The 16,115-nt window shown below is 37.3% G+C and overlaps 1 protein-coding gene and 1 long non-coding RNA gene across 6 annotated transcripts in view; both read right to left on the bottom strand.

The window, feature by feature from the left end:
- Nucleotides 1–16,115, bottom strand: part of RAD51B (RAD51 paralog B) — a 644,260-nt gene that overhangs the window by 363,066 nt on the left and 265,079 nt on the right. The window lies entirely within an intron of this gene.
- LOC131517394 (uncharacterized) lies at nt 1,340–14,244 on the bottom strand. Its single transcript, XR_009264573.1, has 3 exons — nt 13,295–14,244; nt 7,512–7,622; nt 1,340–6,391 (listed from the first exon to the last, which is right to left on the bottom strand). It is a non-coding gene; the product is annotated as an uncharacterized LOC131517394 (long non-coding RNA).

Genomic DNA, 16,115 nt, shown 5'->3' with positions numbered 1-16,115 from the left:
CAGGGCAACAGTTTTCTCGACTGCCAGATGAAATTAATGGTCCAAGTGGTTTTGAAAATTATTTTTAGTTCTAAAATTCTTAGACTACTTAATCCTTTACCTTTTATTGTATTACTCTATGTAATGTCCCCACGTTTCATAATGCCACTCCTTTCATATAACATGCTTAAGAATGTTGTGTATTGATTAGCTTATAGAAAAAGAGTTTAAATCTAAAGCAGAGGAAGAAAAAGAAGCACTCACGTTAAATGAGCTTTTAATAGCACTCTTTTATAAGTATAGGTTAAAAAAATAATATTTTCTAGTTCTTCTCTAAATCCCACCTAATCATGAGGGCCATTTTCATAGATTCAGAAATGGCAGTTTATAAAAGGATAACATACAGATGTCTAGCCTAGCCCCTGGCACATAATAGAAGCTAGATAAATATTTGGGTACTTCATACTCCCTCCTCCCCCAATTCCCACCTCCCCAACACCACCACTTCCACCTACCACAAATAAGTCCTTTATAAACTGCAACAACTTCTTTCAATCAGAGGTGCTATGGAGACAGGTTAAGGACTTAATTCTGAACAAGAGTTTATACTTTACTTAAAAGAGTTCAAAATCTTACCAGGAAAAAAAAAAGTATCAACGTTTCTGTTTTCAAACTGTCAAAAGCAGTCTTGGGTAACTTACTAATAAAAGGAAATTTGTTAATAAGTGTAAATCATCATAATTCATTATAGCTCAACTATATTTTATATTTTCCCCAATACTTCCTGAATAAATGTCACCTGGTATGCAATGACCCTATTATAGTGAAATTAAATATGAATAAATATAGAACATATACCACTACTACTACTAATAATAACCCTAAGCCTTCTGGGCATACTGCATGTACTACTTAGCAGAGCAAGATATGCTATTGCAAGTTTCATAAATGCCAAGAGGAATGGTTTTTCTAACGTGCTTTCTTGACTTACAAGAGGGACCCACCTAAAGGCTGAAAATTAGATACAGGGGAGACCAGTCTTCCCCCACAAAGGGGCATAAAAAAACTAAGAATAGCAATATAATAGAAAAATATTCTGGAATTTTTAAACTTGAAATACAAAGCTTTTGTCTGTGGAGATGAACTCCTTCCATTCTCCAGGGCTCTGTCAACATCACCAACCTCAAACACTTGGCTCAAAAAAAAAATGTGATGACGCAGGAAATTGTCTGGAAACAAACAAACAAACAAAAAGGCATTCTGTCTCCCTGGAACCAGAGCTGCCCCGACAGAGCAGGCAAGCAGCCAGCATGTCAGGGCTTCATTTTAAAGTCTGTTTTAATTGTTCCCTTCCAATTCAATAGTCCAAGCCCCTCTTCCAAGAAGTACAAGACAGAAAGAAAAAAAAAGATCTTATAAGATATTATCTAGCTTTTACTTCACTCGCCCCTATTGAGGAAACTCTAAGTGCTAATTAACCACATAAACTGGGCAGATGAACTCCAGGTCTTTGTGTGTTGCTAGTCAAACTTAGAAGGGCCTCTATCTACTCTGAGGATTTAGTCAATTTGAAACTCACACTTCTACTAGATTCACAGTTGCATTCTACTAACTGCTGTTTTTCACTGAACTTTTCTACTTTTTAAACTATCTATAAAAGGAGAAAGCAGTTGCAACAACTACCTTATCACATTCCAGCTGGATTTTTGCAAGCATTTATTGACTTGGCTGACATTATAGGGGCTGTAAGAACAGGAAGGAGATAATCACATTTCTTTAACTTTCTGATATTTTTTCCCTGCTTCTTTTCTTGCCAAAGATCACTTGGGCTTCCCAGTGAAGCACAAAAAAAGAAAAAAAAAAGCAAAACAAGCAAAAACAAAAATATCACAACTATTTACTGGTATCAAGAAACTGGGGTCCCCAGGTGGTTCAGTCAGTTGAGTGTCCAACTTCAGCTCAGGTCATGATCTCACGGTTTGTGGGTTTGAGCTCCGTGTCAGGCTTTGTGCTGACAGCTCAGAGGCTGCTTTGGATTCTCTGTCTCCCTCTCTGCCCTTCCTGGCTTCCCTCTCTCTCTCTCCTCAAAAATGAATAAATATTTTAAAAAATGTTTAAAAAGAAATTAAAATACTGTGCAATGATACCAACTTGGTTCCCTTTGCACCATTTCCTTTTTACATAATAGATTCTATGAAACTTACAACTCTAGTGACTTTTGTACATCTTTTCCTTCCAGATTCAATAATCTACCCATCAATGTGGTCAATAATGTATGAAAGGAATTTCATTAGGGAGATATTTGTGAAGGATCTGAGTAGAAGGAAGAATAGATAAAGGGTAATTCTGAGATTAATTCTCCTTCCAAACTTTCAATTTATGATGAAACATCATGGATATTTCACTTAGAGACTCCCTGTTTTGCTATCGGTCATTGCTAAAACCACCTTTGAAAACTTAAAAGAAGCCCTTTTGTTTCTGACCAAGATGGAGTAAAAGGGACCAAATTTACCTTATCACCTAAAACAACCAAAAAGCTTTTTAAAAGACAAAACATATGAGACAAACTTTTTTTTAAAGACACTGAACATCAAGCACTAAAGGACAGTGATCCCTGAGAAATGGAAAACAAACAAGGAGAGCTCTCCACGGACTGCCCCAGTTTGCTGCCTTGAAAGAATTTCCAGGGCATGGTGCAGGGAGAGGGAACCCAAGTAAAGTCCAGACTCCCTGAAGTAAGGAGATGAAGCTGAGGATCTGGAAAAAACAAGGCACCAGAGTTCACAAGAGAGATTGTGGAGAGTCTCCCTCAAATATTCAGCAGAGTGCTGATTAGTGCAGACATGTGAGGAAACCACTTGAGGCAAGGGAGAGAATGATCTCAAAGGAGTATAGAGAAGAGTAGCTGGCATTCACACAGGGCTATTCCCATGAACTAGCTGAGAAAACTTTATAATTCAGGAAGCACTGGGAACCCACCCACAAGGGTCTTGCCTTAATAGTGGACAATAATTAGTTTCAAACTAAATGGTTCTGGTGTTACCAAAACTGTTCTTAAAAGCAAGATTCAAAAGGATCAAACTGTTTCCAACTGATTTAACTGCATCTCAAAACAAAGCTCAAGATTTGTAGGAAGACAAAAATATACAGCACCCAAGAAGGTAAAATTCACAATGTCTGGTATCCAATCAGATAACCGGGCATGCAAAGAAGCAGGAAACTAAGACCATAATGAGGAGAAAAGTCCATAGAAATGGACTCAGAACTGACAAAGATGCTAGAATGGGCAGACAGGGACATTAAATAATTACTATAACTATATGCCATGCGTTTTAAGAGTTAAGTTACAGATACTAAAACAAAACAAAACAAAATCAAACTTCTAGAGATAAAAAAATACAATGTATGAAATAACAAATACACTGGATGGAATTTGATTATACGATGAAGAACGAGAAAACACAATAGGAACTAGGAGCAACAGATATAAATAATAACTATTAGTGAATTTGAAGGAATAACAATAGAGAATATCCAAAATGAAACACAGAAAAAAATTTAACAAAAACAAAAAGAGCATCAGTGAGCTATAGGGCAACTTCAAGTGACTTAATATATATATAACAGGAGTCCCCAAGGAAGAGGAGGTAACGAGAGAAGAAAAAAATATTTGAAAAAATAACGGCCAGCATTTTTACAAATTTGATGAAAACTATAAATCCACCTACCAAAAAAGCTCAACAAACCCCAAGCATAAAAAAACATGAAAAAAATCACATGAAGGTACATGATAATTAAGCTGCTCAAAACCAATGAAAAGAGAAAAAATTGAAAGGAACATGAGAAAGGAAAATGTGTTATGTACAGAGAAACACAAATAAAGATGAGTGCAGTTTCTAGTTGGAAACAACAAAAGTAAAATTTAGTGGAGCAACAACTTTAAAAAACTGAAAAAGAAAACTGTCAACCCAGAATTCTATTCTCAGAAAAACTATCTTCCAAAAACAGAAGTAAAATAAAAACCTCTTCAGACACTCAAAGCTGAAATAATTTATCACCAGAAATCATTCTCAGAAAAACTATCTTTCAAAAACAAAAGTAAAATAAAAACCTCTTCAGACACTCAAAGCTGACCTAACGCACAATAAAAGATAAAATAAGTCTTTCAGGCAAAAGTTAAATAACATCAGATGGAAATTGTAGATGGCATCTACACAAAGGAATAAAGAACAATGGAAATGGTAGTTACTGGTAAATATATACATGATATCTTTCTTATTATTTAAATATATTGTAAGATAATTGATTAAACAAAACTGTATTGTAGGATTTATAATTAATGTGTAACTTATATGTAAGTAAAATGTATGACAACTAGAGTAAGGCCACTCTAAGTTTCACACAGACTGTGGTAAGTTAAAGATAAGTCCTAAAGAAATCAGAAAAGTAACTAAACAAAGAATTATAGCTAATGAGGCAACAAAGGAGGTAAAATGAAATTATAAAAAAATAGTCAATCCAAAAGAAGACAGGATATAAGGTTAATGTACAAAAATCCATTGTTTCCTTACATTCCAGTGATGAACAACTGGAATCTGAAATTTAAAATGCAACATTTTAGGGTGCTTGGGTGGCTCAGTCAGTTAAGCATCCGACTTCAGCTCAGGTCATGACCTCATGGTCCATGGGTTCAAACCCCACCTTGGGCTCTGTGCTGACAGCTCAGAGCCTGGAGCTTGCTTTGGATTCTGTGTCTCCCACTCTCTCTGCCCCTCCCCTGCTTGCGCTATGTCTCTCACTCTCAAAAATAAATACAACACTAAAAAAAATTTTTTAATAAAATGCAACATTTTACACTGGCATCAAAAGAAGTGAGGGGGGTGGGGGCACCTGGGTGGTTCAGTCAGTTAAGCATCCAGCTTTTGATTTTGGCTCAGGTCATGATCTCACTGTTGGTGAAATCGCTGCTTGGGATTCTCTCTCTCTCTCTCTCTCTCTCTCTCTCTCTCTCTCACTCTCTCCCTCTCTCTCTCAAAATAAATAAATAAGCTTATAAAAGAGAGAGAGAAACACTTAGGTAATGAACAAGATCATTGTACAGAGTGTATACAAGATCTATATGAGGAAACTCTGATGAAAAAATTCAAAGGAGATCTAAATAAATGAAGAGATATTCCATGGTAACAGATAGGAAGACTCACTATTGTCAAGATGTTGATTCTTCACAATTTGATCTAGATCCAATCAAATTCCCAGCAAGTTACTTTATGAATATACACAAATCAATTCTAAAGTTTATATGGAAAGGCAGAAAGACCCATAATGCCAACATAATATTGAATAAGAAAAACAAAGTTGGAGGACTGAAACTATCAGGCTTCAAGACAATATAAAGCTACAGTAATACGACAGTGTGGTATCAGTGAGAGAATAGATAATTTCACCAGTGAAACAGAATAGAGAGCCCAGAAATAGACTCACATAAATATAGTTAACTGGATTTTGACAAAAGAGCACAGGCAATTTCATGTAGGATAGACTTTTCAACAAATGGTACTGGAACAAACTAGACATTCACATGAAAAAAAAAAGAATCTAGACACAGACTTTACACCCTTCACAATATTAACTCAAGATGAATGATAGACTAAATATAAAACACAAAACTATAAAACTTCTAAAATATAACATAGGAGATCTAGGTGACTTTGGGCTTGGCAATGAATTTTTTGATATAACACCAAAAGCACTATCCATGAAAGAAAAAAATGTTAACTTGGACTTCATTATAGTTAAAAACTTCTCTGCAAAAGACACTTATTAAAAGAAAGAAAAGACACACCACAATCTGGGAAAGAATATCTGCAAAACACATATTGGATAAAGGACTTGTATCTAAAATAGTCAAGGGACTCTTAAAACTCAACAGTATGAAAATAATCTGATTTAAAAATAGGTAAAAGATCTGAATAGACACCTCACAAAAGCAGATATACAGAGGACAGATAAATATATGAAAAGATGTTTAACTTCATGTCATTAGGGAACTGCAAATTAAACAATGAGATACCACTATACACCTATGGCTGAAATTCAAAGCACTGAAATCATCAAATACTGGTGACAAAACAGGAACTCTAGTTCATTGCTGGTGGGAATGCAAAATGATACGGTCACTTTGGAAGACAGTTTGGCAGTTTCTTACAAAGCTAAACACACACTATCCTATAATCTAGCCATTCTACTCCCGGTTATTTACTCATAAGAAAAGAAAGCATACCTACATTCAACTATTTGTAGTCAAATGTTCATAGTGACTTTATTTGTAATTGCCATAAACTGGAAAGATCCCAAAATGTCCATCAATAGGTGAGCAGATAAGCAAATTGTGGTATATGCATGCAGTGGAATACTATTTAACAATAAAAAGGAATGAAGTATTAATACATGTAACACCATGGATGAATCTCAAAATAATTACACTGAGTGAAAAAGCCAGATCCAAGAGTTTATACCATATGATTTCATTTGTGTATGACTCTAGAAAATGCAAACAAATCTTGATTGACAAAACAGATCAGTGCAAGAGGAGATAAAGGTGGAGAGGGCTGGGAGAAATGGATTACAATAGCCATGTGGCAACTTTTGGGGATAATGGATATGTTCATTATCTTGATTGTGCTGATGATTTCCTGTGTGTATACATATATTAAAACTTATCAAATTGTGCTAAATATGTGCTGTTTATTGGATGTCAATTATGACTCACCAAAGCTATTAAAAATATTTTTAAAGCTCCCAATTTTGGTCTCATGTTTGATTCTTCAGTCACAGTTCCTTCCTGCTGTGTTGTAAGTCTCTCTCCATGATATTTAAAATATAAAGAACTGGGGTGCCTGGGTGGCTCAGTCAGTTGGGCATCGGACTCTTGATTTTGGCTCAGGTAATGTCTCATGGTTTATGAAATTGAGCCCTAGGCTGAGCTCTGGTGAGAGCATGGAGCCTGCTTGGGATTCTCTCCCTCTCCCTCTCTCTCTGCCCCTTCCCCATTCATGTGCATTCTCTCTCTCTGTCTCTGTCTCTCTCTCTCTGTCTCTCTCTCTCAGAATAAATAATAAAAATAAACATTTAAAAAATATAAAGAACACTTTTTCATTCTCATTAAGTACAAATACTTAATGAAAACCTAATGTGTGTAAGTCAGTGGACTGGGCAAGCACTTGAAGGGGATACGACTGGATGATATAGGGATAGACATCAGATTACAAGGAATAAGAAAGACTGAGGATGATAAGGTATACTGGCAGGTGTAATTCACTTTACTAGAGTATAAAAAGGCTCAGAGAATGATTAAACAGGAAGGCAAATGTTAGGCCATGGAGAAGCCTTGCCAGAAAGCTTTAAAAAATGGCAAGGTTGAATGAGGTTCAAAGCACCCCAAAACAATTCTAATAGTAGTATCAAAGATCATTGATCACAGATCACTGTAACAAAGATAATAATGAGAAAGTTTAAAATATTGTGAGAATTACCAAAATATGACAGAGTCACAAAGTGAGAAAATGCTGCTGGGAAAATGGTGCCAATAGACTTGCTTGACGTGGGGTTGTTACAAACCTTCCAATTTGTAAAAAATGTAATATCTGCAAAGCACAATGAAACAAGTTATTCCTATAAAAATGGCATATATAATATGTCAGAATTTCCTGTAAAAATGCCATACATAATATGTCAGAATATCAAGAAGAACAGAGAAGATGCCAAACACAAGCTATTAAAGTAATATTCTTTTATAATCTTCTTATTTATTAAACTGTAGTATGTTAAATCTTGATGGGTGGACATGAGATTAGGGAAGAGCAAATTATGAAGACACATTTACTCACAGTATTTCTTCTGTCTGAAAACTATGGGAATACATAGTCCCGGTGTCATCTAATTGAACTATTTCTCCTGAATTTATAGACTTCAGTTGATCGTTCTAAAATTTATCAACTTTGGCACTCTCCCCTCAAGAGCCAGGAATCTTTGGCTGTTATGCCTCAAGTGGAATAAGACTCCTGGAGAAATTCTTTTGCTACCACAACTATTCCAGTGTGGTTCTAAGTGGTGAGTCCCAATGCTTGCCAAATTCCTCTGGTTTGATCCCATCTGGATGAACCCATAATATAGCAAAATAGCACCTTCTACTTCCTGGCCATACTTGATTGTCCAATATCCTTTCAAAATCATGCATACTTTTTATCTTTAAGAAACTACTGGACCAAGGCTCTTAATCTAATGCAGGACATTAGGTATGAACAGGCACAAGGAACAAACGTTTGATCCTTAATCACTGCTACATTCTCTTTCACTTTCATCTTACTGAAAAAGTAATCAAGGAAACTCTAAGAGTGTGTACATCTTTTGCATGTCTAATCATAGTTATGGACCAAATTATATGAGCTTGAAAGTCCCTTGGCAATCAAGGGTTCCAGAAGGAGGACCCCACCGTGTGCAAAGCACATAGTGTCTCTTTCTAGTTTCACTTAATATTTGTCTAAAATTGAAGCCAAAACTCCTTCTCCGGAGCCCTCTCTTTATTAGGGAGGTAAAATTCATTCTATCTAGTTTCTTAAAATCCTTCCATACACTTCAGTCTTAAGTGAATTCCAGTCAGCCAACGACATTTATGCAATCTGAGAAGCCCTCAACTGAAATTCTCCTGAATCACTAATTCTGAAGCTTCCAAACATTCTTTTGCTGCTTCTGGCCTTTGCTAATTCAATCTTAGCTTTTGTTTTCTAACTCGTTCCTTGTCTCCATACTACTGGGTTCGGACAACGTAGTTCTGCTTCCTTCTAACAAAGCAATCTTGGGCCCCTTTGTGTTGAGCGTGATAACTTCTACCTATACTCCAAACAGGTACATATAATTTTATATTGAAGCCATTCATTACATAATTCAATGAGTTTCAGAATAACACTAAAGACCTCAAACTTCTCAAAAATATGAATATAACCTTCTATATAAATTATATTTTAGATTTATATCCTAGTGTTTAGCTAAAAAAAAAAAAAAGCAGGGGATAAACCCAAGTACACTCCAGATGTCTTCTTTGGGTGAGTTCAAACTTGTACAAAAATTTTTGGACAAGATACACTGCAGCCAAGTACAGATGAAAGCCATAGAGAAAAGGGAAATGCATGAATCACAGTCATGGTATAAATAACTTGCAGGAATTCATTTCCAGACAACTCATTTCATTCATACTTCAATGCTGAGTTTAGGGGAATACTATTGAATAAGAGAGGGTCAGAGTAGCCAGTTATAAAATACCTATTTTAAATTATTTCTGCATATAACATTTCCCTATGATCAGCTTTTTGTAACTAATTTATTAAACATATGTATGATGGGTACTTTATACAGATTATACAATCCAATACTTATAATAACCTGAATGTATCATTGTTATTATTCCCATATTAAGAAGGATGAAAGAATCCCCACAAGTTTTAGTTACTTGCCCAATTTACCCTGCCAGTAGAGGGTAGCACAAGATATCCAAACCCAAATGTGGCTCCAAAACCTGTGCCCTTTCCAGTAGCATGCACTCACTAGCTGTTGAAGTAGTTATTACTAGTCTAATGCTTTGGAAAATTCCTGACATGTGGAGCCTGGGGTAGTATAGTAAAAAAACACTTGTGAGCCTAGGCTTTAGCAGGTATGTGACCTTGGCCTAAAAATGTCCCTTTTGCAGGCTTACTTTTTGTCATCTATAAAATGAAGAGCTTGGATGGTCAAAATCTGAGGGCCCTTCCAGTCACAATGCAAAAATACATGGACTGGGGGGAAAGGATGAGTGACAGAGGATCACTTGGGTATTAGGAACAACACAGGCAAACAAGTCCAGGACTGAGGAAAATAGGCAGAAATGAAAGATAAATGTAGTAGTATTGTATCCCCAATATAAATAAACAGACTTTATATGGTATGTACAAAGTTAAACAAGATCCTATCACCAAAAATTTTGACAAGACTCACCTGTTTGAATTTAATACCAATTAACATGTAAATTATACGAAATAAAATACACACAGACATGAGAAACCATCAGACAAACCCACATACGGGGCACACTTTGAGTTTTGTTTTTTTCACAAGGCTCTGAAGACTATGTGGGGTTCCTCTTACATAAAAAGAGGTATGGGGGCACCTGCGTGGCTCAGTCGGTTGAGCGTCCAACTTTGGCTCAGGTCATGATCTCACAGCTCATAAGCTCGAGGCCCGCGTCAGGCTCTGAGCTGTCAGCACAGCTGATAGGGAGCCTGCTTTGGATTCTGTGTCTCCCTCTCTCTCTGCCCCTAACTCACTTGCATTCTGTCTCTGTCTCTCTCAAAAAAAAGCATTAAAAAAAAAAAAAAAAGAGGTATGAACTGGCACAACCAGGCATAGGGCAAGAGAGTTGATGGAGTTTCTAGAAAGAGTGGCAGAGAAGAACAACCCATTGTGTCTAAAAGAGCTCTATTCATGAACAAAAGGGAAATGCTCAAAAGATAATGACTGTGTAGGATTTTTGTTTTGTTTTCCTTCTAACATTCAGGCCAGAAAAGTCAGTCTGTGCACAGTGCGGCAATTTAAAACCTTCCTAATACATGGCTTCTCCTTATATTCAGACAAGATTCTTCAATAAGATTCACTGATTCTTTCTTGGTTTTCTAAAAGGATGAGAACCAAGGGCCTCTTTGCTCAGCTGCCATCACAGAGAGCCAATAGGAGGTGTATGCAAGCAATCTCCGTGGGAACATGGCACAGGCCAGAGGTGAAAGCGTTCTAGAGCCAGCTCTCCACCAACTGAGGCCTGACAGGCAGCGAATGGCCAAGAGCTCTCTGGGCCTTGGAAGACCTAATGGTTTGGGATACACTGTCAGAGACGAGAAGGGATCCAACTTCTAGTCTTGTGAGAGAGTACAGAGGCTCTGGTTATCCATCTTTAGCTCTCTCAATAGATAAATATGCTTTATGTGGAAAAAAGAAAAAAATAAATAAAAGACGATGAGCAGTCTGGCAAAAGAACCTAAGACAAACCAAATCTTCCACAGGATGTTCGCAGACAAAAAGGCTGAGGAATGTGGAAGGGGGATAAACCTCCCCAAGGAGGAAGGGAAGGGGAAAAAAAATTAAAGCCATCAGTTCTGACATTTGCCAAGGAAGGAGAGTGAGAACACTGTTGGAAATGTCCATAAACCAGGTAAAAGTGTCTTAGTTCTGACTGACTACACACCCTAACGACACCCCACCACCAAGGCCACCACCCCTGTGCCCCCACTGAAGACTGCAGCTGCTTCTCAAGCCCCGGAGAGCAACAGGCTGAATATAGTGACAGCTGGAAGGAAGGGGATTAGGCAAGAACTTGGCATACATTGAAGTATAGCCAAAAGGCACAAATATGAAGAGAGAGAGAGAGAAAGAGACAATTTTCCTGTGTGGTTTGTACATGTGGTATGGTGGGGGGGGGGGGGTGGCGCTCAAAATAAGAGCTAGCCAAAGTTCTGGCCTTGATTGCCTGAAGGATTTGGCAGGCTCAGCCTTTCTCATGGCAGGCGGGCCAGGATATGAAGCTTTCAGCTGTCTGCTTCAATGTTTTCCTCACTGTCACCATTTTCATGTTTGGCCCCTGGCTCGTTTGTATTTTCTTCTTCTTTGGGGATTAGCACATAAGTGCGGACAAAATCCATTTTGGTTATTCAAAACTGTGTCATTTCCTCCCACACCGTATTTGTCAACTAGGGACTTCAAGAACATGAAATTCTGACAGAGTACAAAACAAATCGTAGAATTAGATGATCTGAAAGGGACCTTAGAGGCCATCTAATCCAGCCTCATTTTACAGCTAGGGAAACTAATAGCAGCTAAGAGAAGTAAGGTGATCTGCTGAAATCACACTGCTATTTAGAGTAGTGAAGTCAAAAGAAACATCCAGCTCTCCCATTCCCATCCTGCCAGTGCCTTGTTCACAAAAAGCAGTATTCCTTTAGGATTCCATCTCACACAACATGCTAATCTCCCCTTGCCAATCCCTTTTTTAATGGGGACTTAATAAGAATTGTGATGCTTTTTCCCCTCCCTCTCTCTCCCTTGCCCCCTCTGTTTTCTGATCAAAATTTCGAACATAGGTTTGGTAAGTCATTACCCAAGATGTTAGGTCTCAAGAAAAAGAAACTTGGAGATTTATATAACTAATAGTACTCTGAGAAGATGCTACCTAAAACCAAGCAGAATGCAGGTCATTAAAAACTAGCTTCATAAACTTAGATCTTAACTTTCACATGTCCTATATAATGGCCATTATTATTAAATCATAAAAATAATGCTGCTACCCAAATAAACTGCCGCCTCAGTATATCCTGCTATGTTCATTTACAAAGTAGCAGATTAATTTCAGGTCTTGGAGATGAAGCAAATTAAGCAGATATTTTAAAAAGCAGTATTTCTAGCTCAAGAAAAAAATCTTAAAATCAGAAGATAATATTTTCACTTGAAAGAAAAAACTATAAAAAAACATGAAAATTTTTTTTTTAATTTTTTTTTAATGTTTATTTTTGAGACAGAGAGAGACAAAGCATGAACAGGGGAGGGTCAGAGAGAGAGGGAGACACAGAATCTGAAGCAGGCTCCAGGCTCTGAGCTGTCAGCACAGAGCCCGACGCGGGGCTCGAACTCACGGACAGTGAGGTCATGACCTGAGCCGAAGTCGGACGCTTAACAGACTGAGCCACCCAGGCACCCCATGAAATGTTTTTTTATGACACAGTTGAACCTATATACAAAAATTATTTCATAATTTTTCCCTTTTTGCTAATGGAACTAATTTCTAATATTGAGAAAAATCACATTCTCAGAAATGTGTGAAAATTTTAAATTCCAGTATAGTTGACAGTATTATATTAGTTTTAGGTGTACAATATATACACCTAAAATATATAGTATACACTATACAATATATAGTAATTCAATATATACACTCTATATATAGTAATTCAATATATACACTATACAATATATAGTAATTCAACAATTCTCTCCATTGCTCAGACCTCATCTTGGTAAGTGTACTCTTAATCCTGTTCAAGAAATAGGTGACCTTTAAAGACTTAAAAGATTTGGACTCTACAAAGAAGTTTGTAAGTGTGGAGAGGCAGGTGGATATATATTGGTTTACATGTAAGGTCATAAGTAAGGATTCGATCTTGTATCAAATTATGGCTTCTACTAAAAGTGTTTTTCAGTACTATGGAAACCATGGTCTATGACGTTTTTTAAAAAGCTTCACCTCTCTTTGCTGCATCTGCTGCAAGAATGGACACTATCCTCAACAATCAGACTGTCGACATATTCCAGAAAATGGCAACATCACTCTGAAGAGACACACAGTTATTGTGAAGGGCCCCAGGGGAACCCTATGGGGGACCTGCAGTCACATCAATATAGAACTCATTCTCCTTGGAAAGAAGAAACACCTGCAGGGTATCTTAAATGCAGAAAGATGAGTTAATTCTTGAAGGAAACAACAGTCAGCTGCTTTGATACAGCAAGCCATGATAGTTAAAAAAGAGTATCAAAAAATTGGGGGATGCTAACTATGTCTTTGAAAAAGAAATAGCATCAACAGGCTGATGAATAAGATCTAAAAGTTGTACGCTACAGAAACAAGATGCTGGGTAATGAAAATGGCATCATAGTTGTGTCAAAATAAGATTATTTAATAAAGAGTACTAGAACACATTACATAGCAAAAAACAAAGACTTAAAACAAACCAAACAATAATGTTAATGTAACACCCAGATATAAGAGAATCTGGTAAATTTCAGAGTTCTGGGAGCTTTGTCTTCATGTTTACACAGAGCACTAACAACATGCAAGGCATCTTGCTAGGTGTTGTAGTAGATGCAACAATGAATAAACTGGTCTCTCTCATCAGGAAATTTATCATCTCACTGTATCTGCATGTTCCTTCCAGGGAATGAGAAAGGTCTAGGGCAGCATTTCTAAAACCTTTTTGCTCTTGGGACCCATTCACACTCTTAAATACCATTAAAGATTCACAGTTTTTATTTATAGGGGATATGTTTACCATCTTAGAAATGAAAACTGATGAATTTTTAAAGCATTTATTTGTTAATTCATTTAAAAAAAACACTAATAAACCCATGACATCTTAGCATAAATAATGATTTAATGAAGAATAACTATTTTCTAAAACAATATAATTTGGTGAGAAGAATGGCATTGTACATTCTTACATATCCCTTTAATGTCTGGCTTCGTAGATGAGAGCTGGAGTCTGATATCTGGTTCTTCATTCAAGTTGTTATAATATCATACTTTAGAGGCCCTCTAGACAACTCCACTGTATGCTTGTGAGAAAATGAGAATGAAAAAGCTAAATATAATGTGTTAATATTATGATGAAAACAGTTGACCCCCACAGATTCCTTGAAAGATCTCCTGAGACCCCCAGGGATCTCAGACTTCATTCTAAGAGCCACTAGTCAATAGTAATAAAAAGTATGTTCAAAACTGTTCAAAACTGGGTAAATTAAGAGTGAATTCAAGCTTACTTTACTTGAGGTTTTAACTTAGGGACATCTTACAGTAACAGAGTTCATTACTTAGCCTACTAATTCTAAGACTAGACTTGTTTTCTTGTGAGACAGTCCACACTGCATGATGAGTCTTCTTTCTCTGGCATTGTCAAGACTGCCTCCTCAAAAGGCTTGGGCTGCGTGTGCATTGGCACAATGATGAGGGGACCATGTGCCCCCTTTGCCTGAGGCAGTCCCAGTCTAGTTCTATTGCTCCAGAGTAATCATTAGTACAATCCTGCACTCTCCAAAGTATTCTAGTTTGGATGATAATTATATAGTCACCCTGACAATGCCTCGCAAAAGGAATACAAGCATTCTGCTTCTTCCCACTGTGTGGACAGGTCTAAAAGAAGCCATGCTGCGTTTGTTACATGGTAATATCCCACCAGCCTCTTCTCCTAAAAGACAGCCAATTGAGGGAGAAAATTCCTTATGATCTCTTGGTTCTGTGTCTTCTTTTGCTTTCTTATACTGTTGACAGTAACCATTCTGGACAGTTCTGTATGACAGCATGTGCCGTTTGTTCTTTTGCCATGCACCTCGTTCAGAGTTTGAACTATAGGATGTCACTCTTGCCCAACTGCTTCAAATTGGTTGGAATATAACCTATAGATTAAGGGTTACAAATTAACCAGACTAGGTTAACCACTAGGCTAATAAAACACTGGGCAAAACCTAGCACATAGATTCACCCCATAACCAGAAATTCAGGCAACTCAGTAAGACAAGAGACTTCTTTGAAAAAGTATTAAATTTACCAGGCCAAACTCCATGAGCATGGCAGGGGGGATGAAGAGGACTGGAAAAGAAGTGCTGTAAATTTTGATTAGTGAACCTTGAAACTGACACAAATTTGGCTTTGTGTCCTCAAGTGGCAGAGAAACTTCAGCAGTTATCCAGTGCTTTTAGAGAGTAGGGTAAAATTATAAGAACATTTTTATGAGTTGTGGCTGGCAAGCCCTGGCCTGTTAAAACTCTTTAAAAACCAATGCCTTGGTGGAGGTAACATTTACTATTTACTGTAGCTCTGGTTGTTAGGGGTTATTGCTAAGGTCCCTGTTTTCCATGACATCAGCAGCATTCCAAGGGAAGTGTGTGTCAGTGACTTTCAGTAATGACTCCTTTTTCCAAATGTTCACAGCTTCTGCCAAGCTGCCCTACACCTGCACACCAGCTGAGTTGGAGGAAAAGGAAAAGCACGATGGATTAAGTGGGATTTTTGTCTGGGTTCCTTAATGAGACTAAAGGCTTTTCTTCCTTCAGTGTTTGGTTTTGTGTAATAAATTGATGCCGATCCATTTAGGAGTGACATGACTCATCCTTAACATTTCATAAACCAATCTGATTATCTGTCATGACCTCCAGCTGTCACATTCTGGACTAGCCTTTCGGGAGTTTTCTTCTGGGTTTACCAAGATGATCAGCATGGTATGCCAAACACTGGGAGAGGGTTTTGAGGGAGGCATCTGCTGTGCGCCACCCCCCCCCCACCCACCCAATTAGCA

This window comes from Neofelis nebulosa, chromosome 7 (genome assembly GCF_028018385.1).
Source record: "Neofelis nebulosa isolate mNeoNeb1 chromosome 7, mNeoNeb1.pri, whole genome shotgun sequence".
In the NCBI taxonomy this organism is placed as follows: Eukaryota; Metazoa; Chordata; class Mammalia; order Carnivora; family Felidae; genus Neofelis; species Neofelis nebulosa.
Note: the sequence above shows the minus strand (reverse complement) of the source record. Positions and strands in the feature narration are given on the sequence as shown.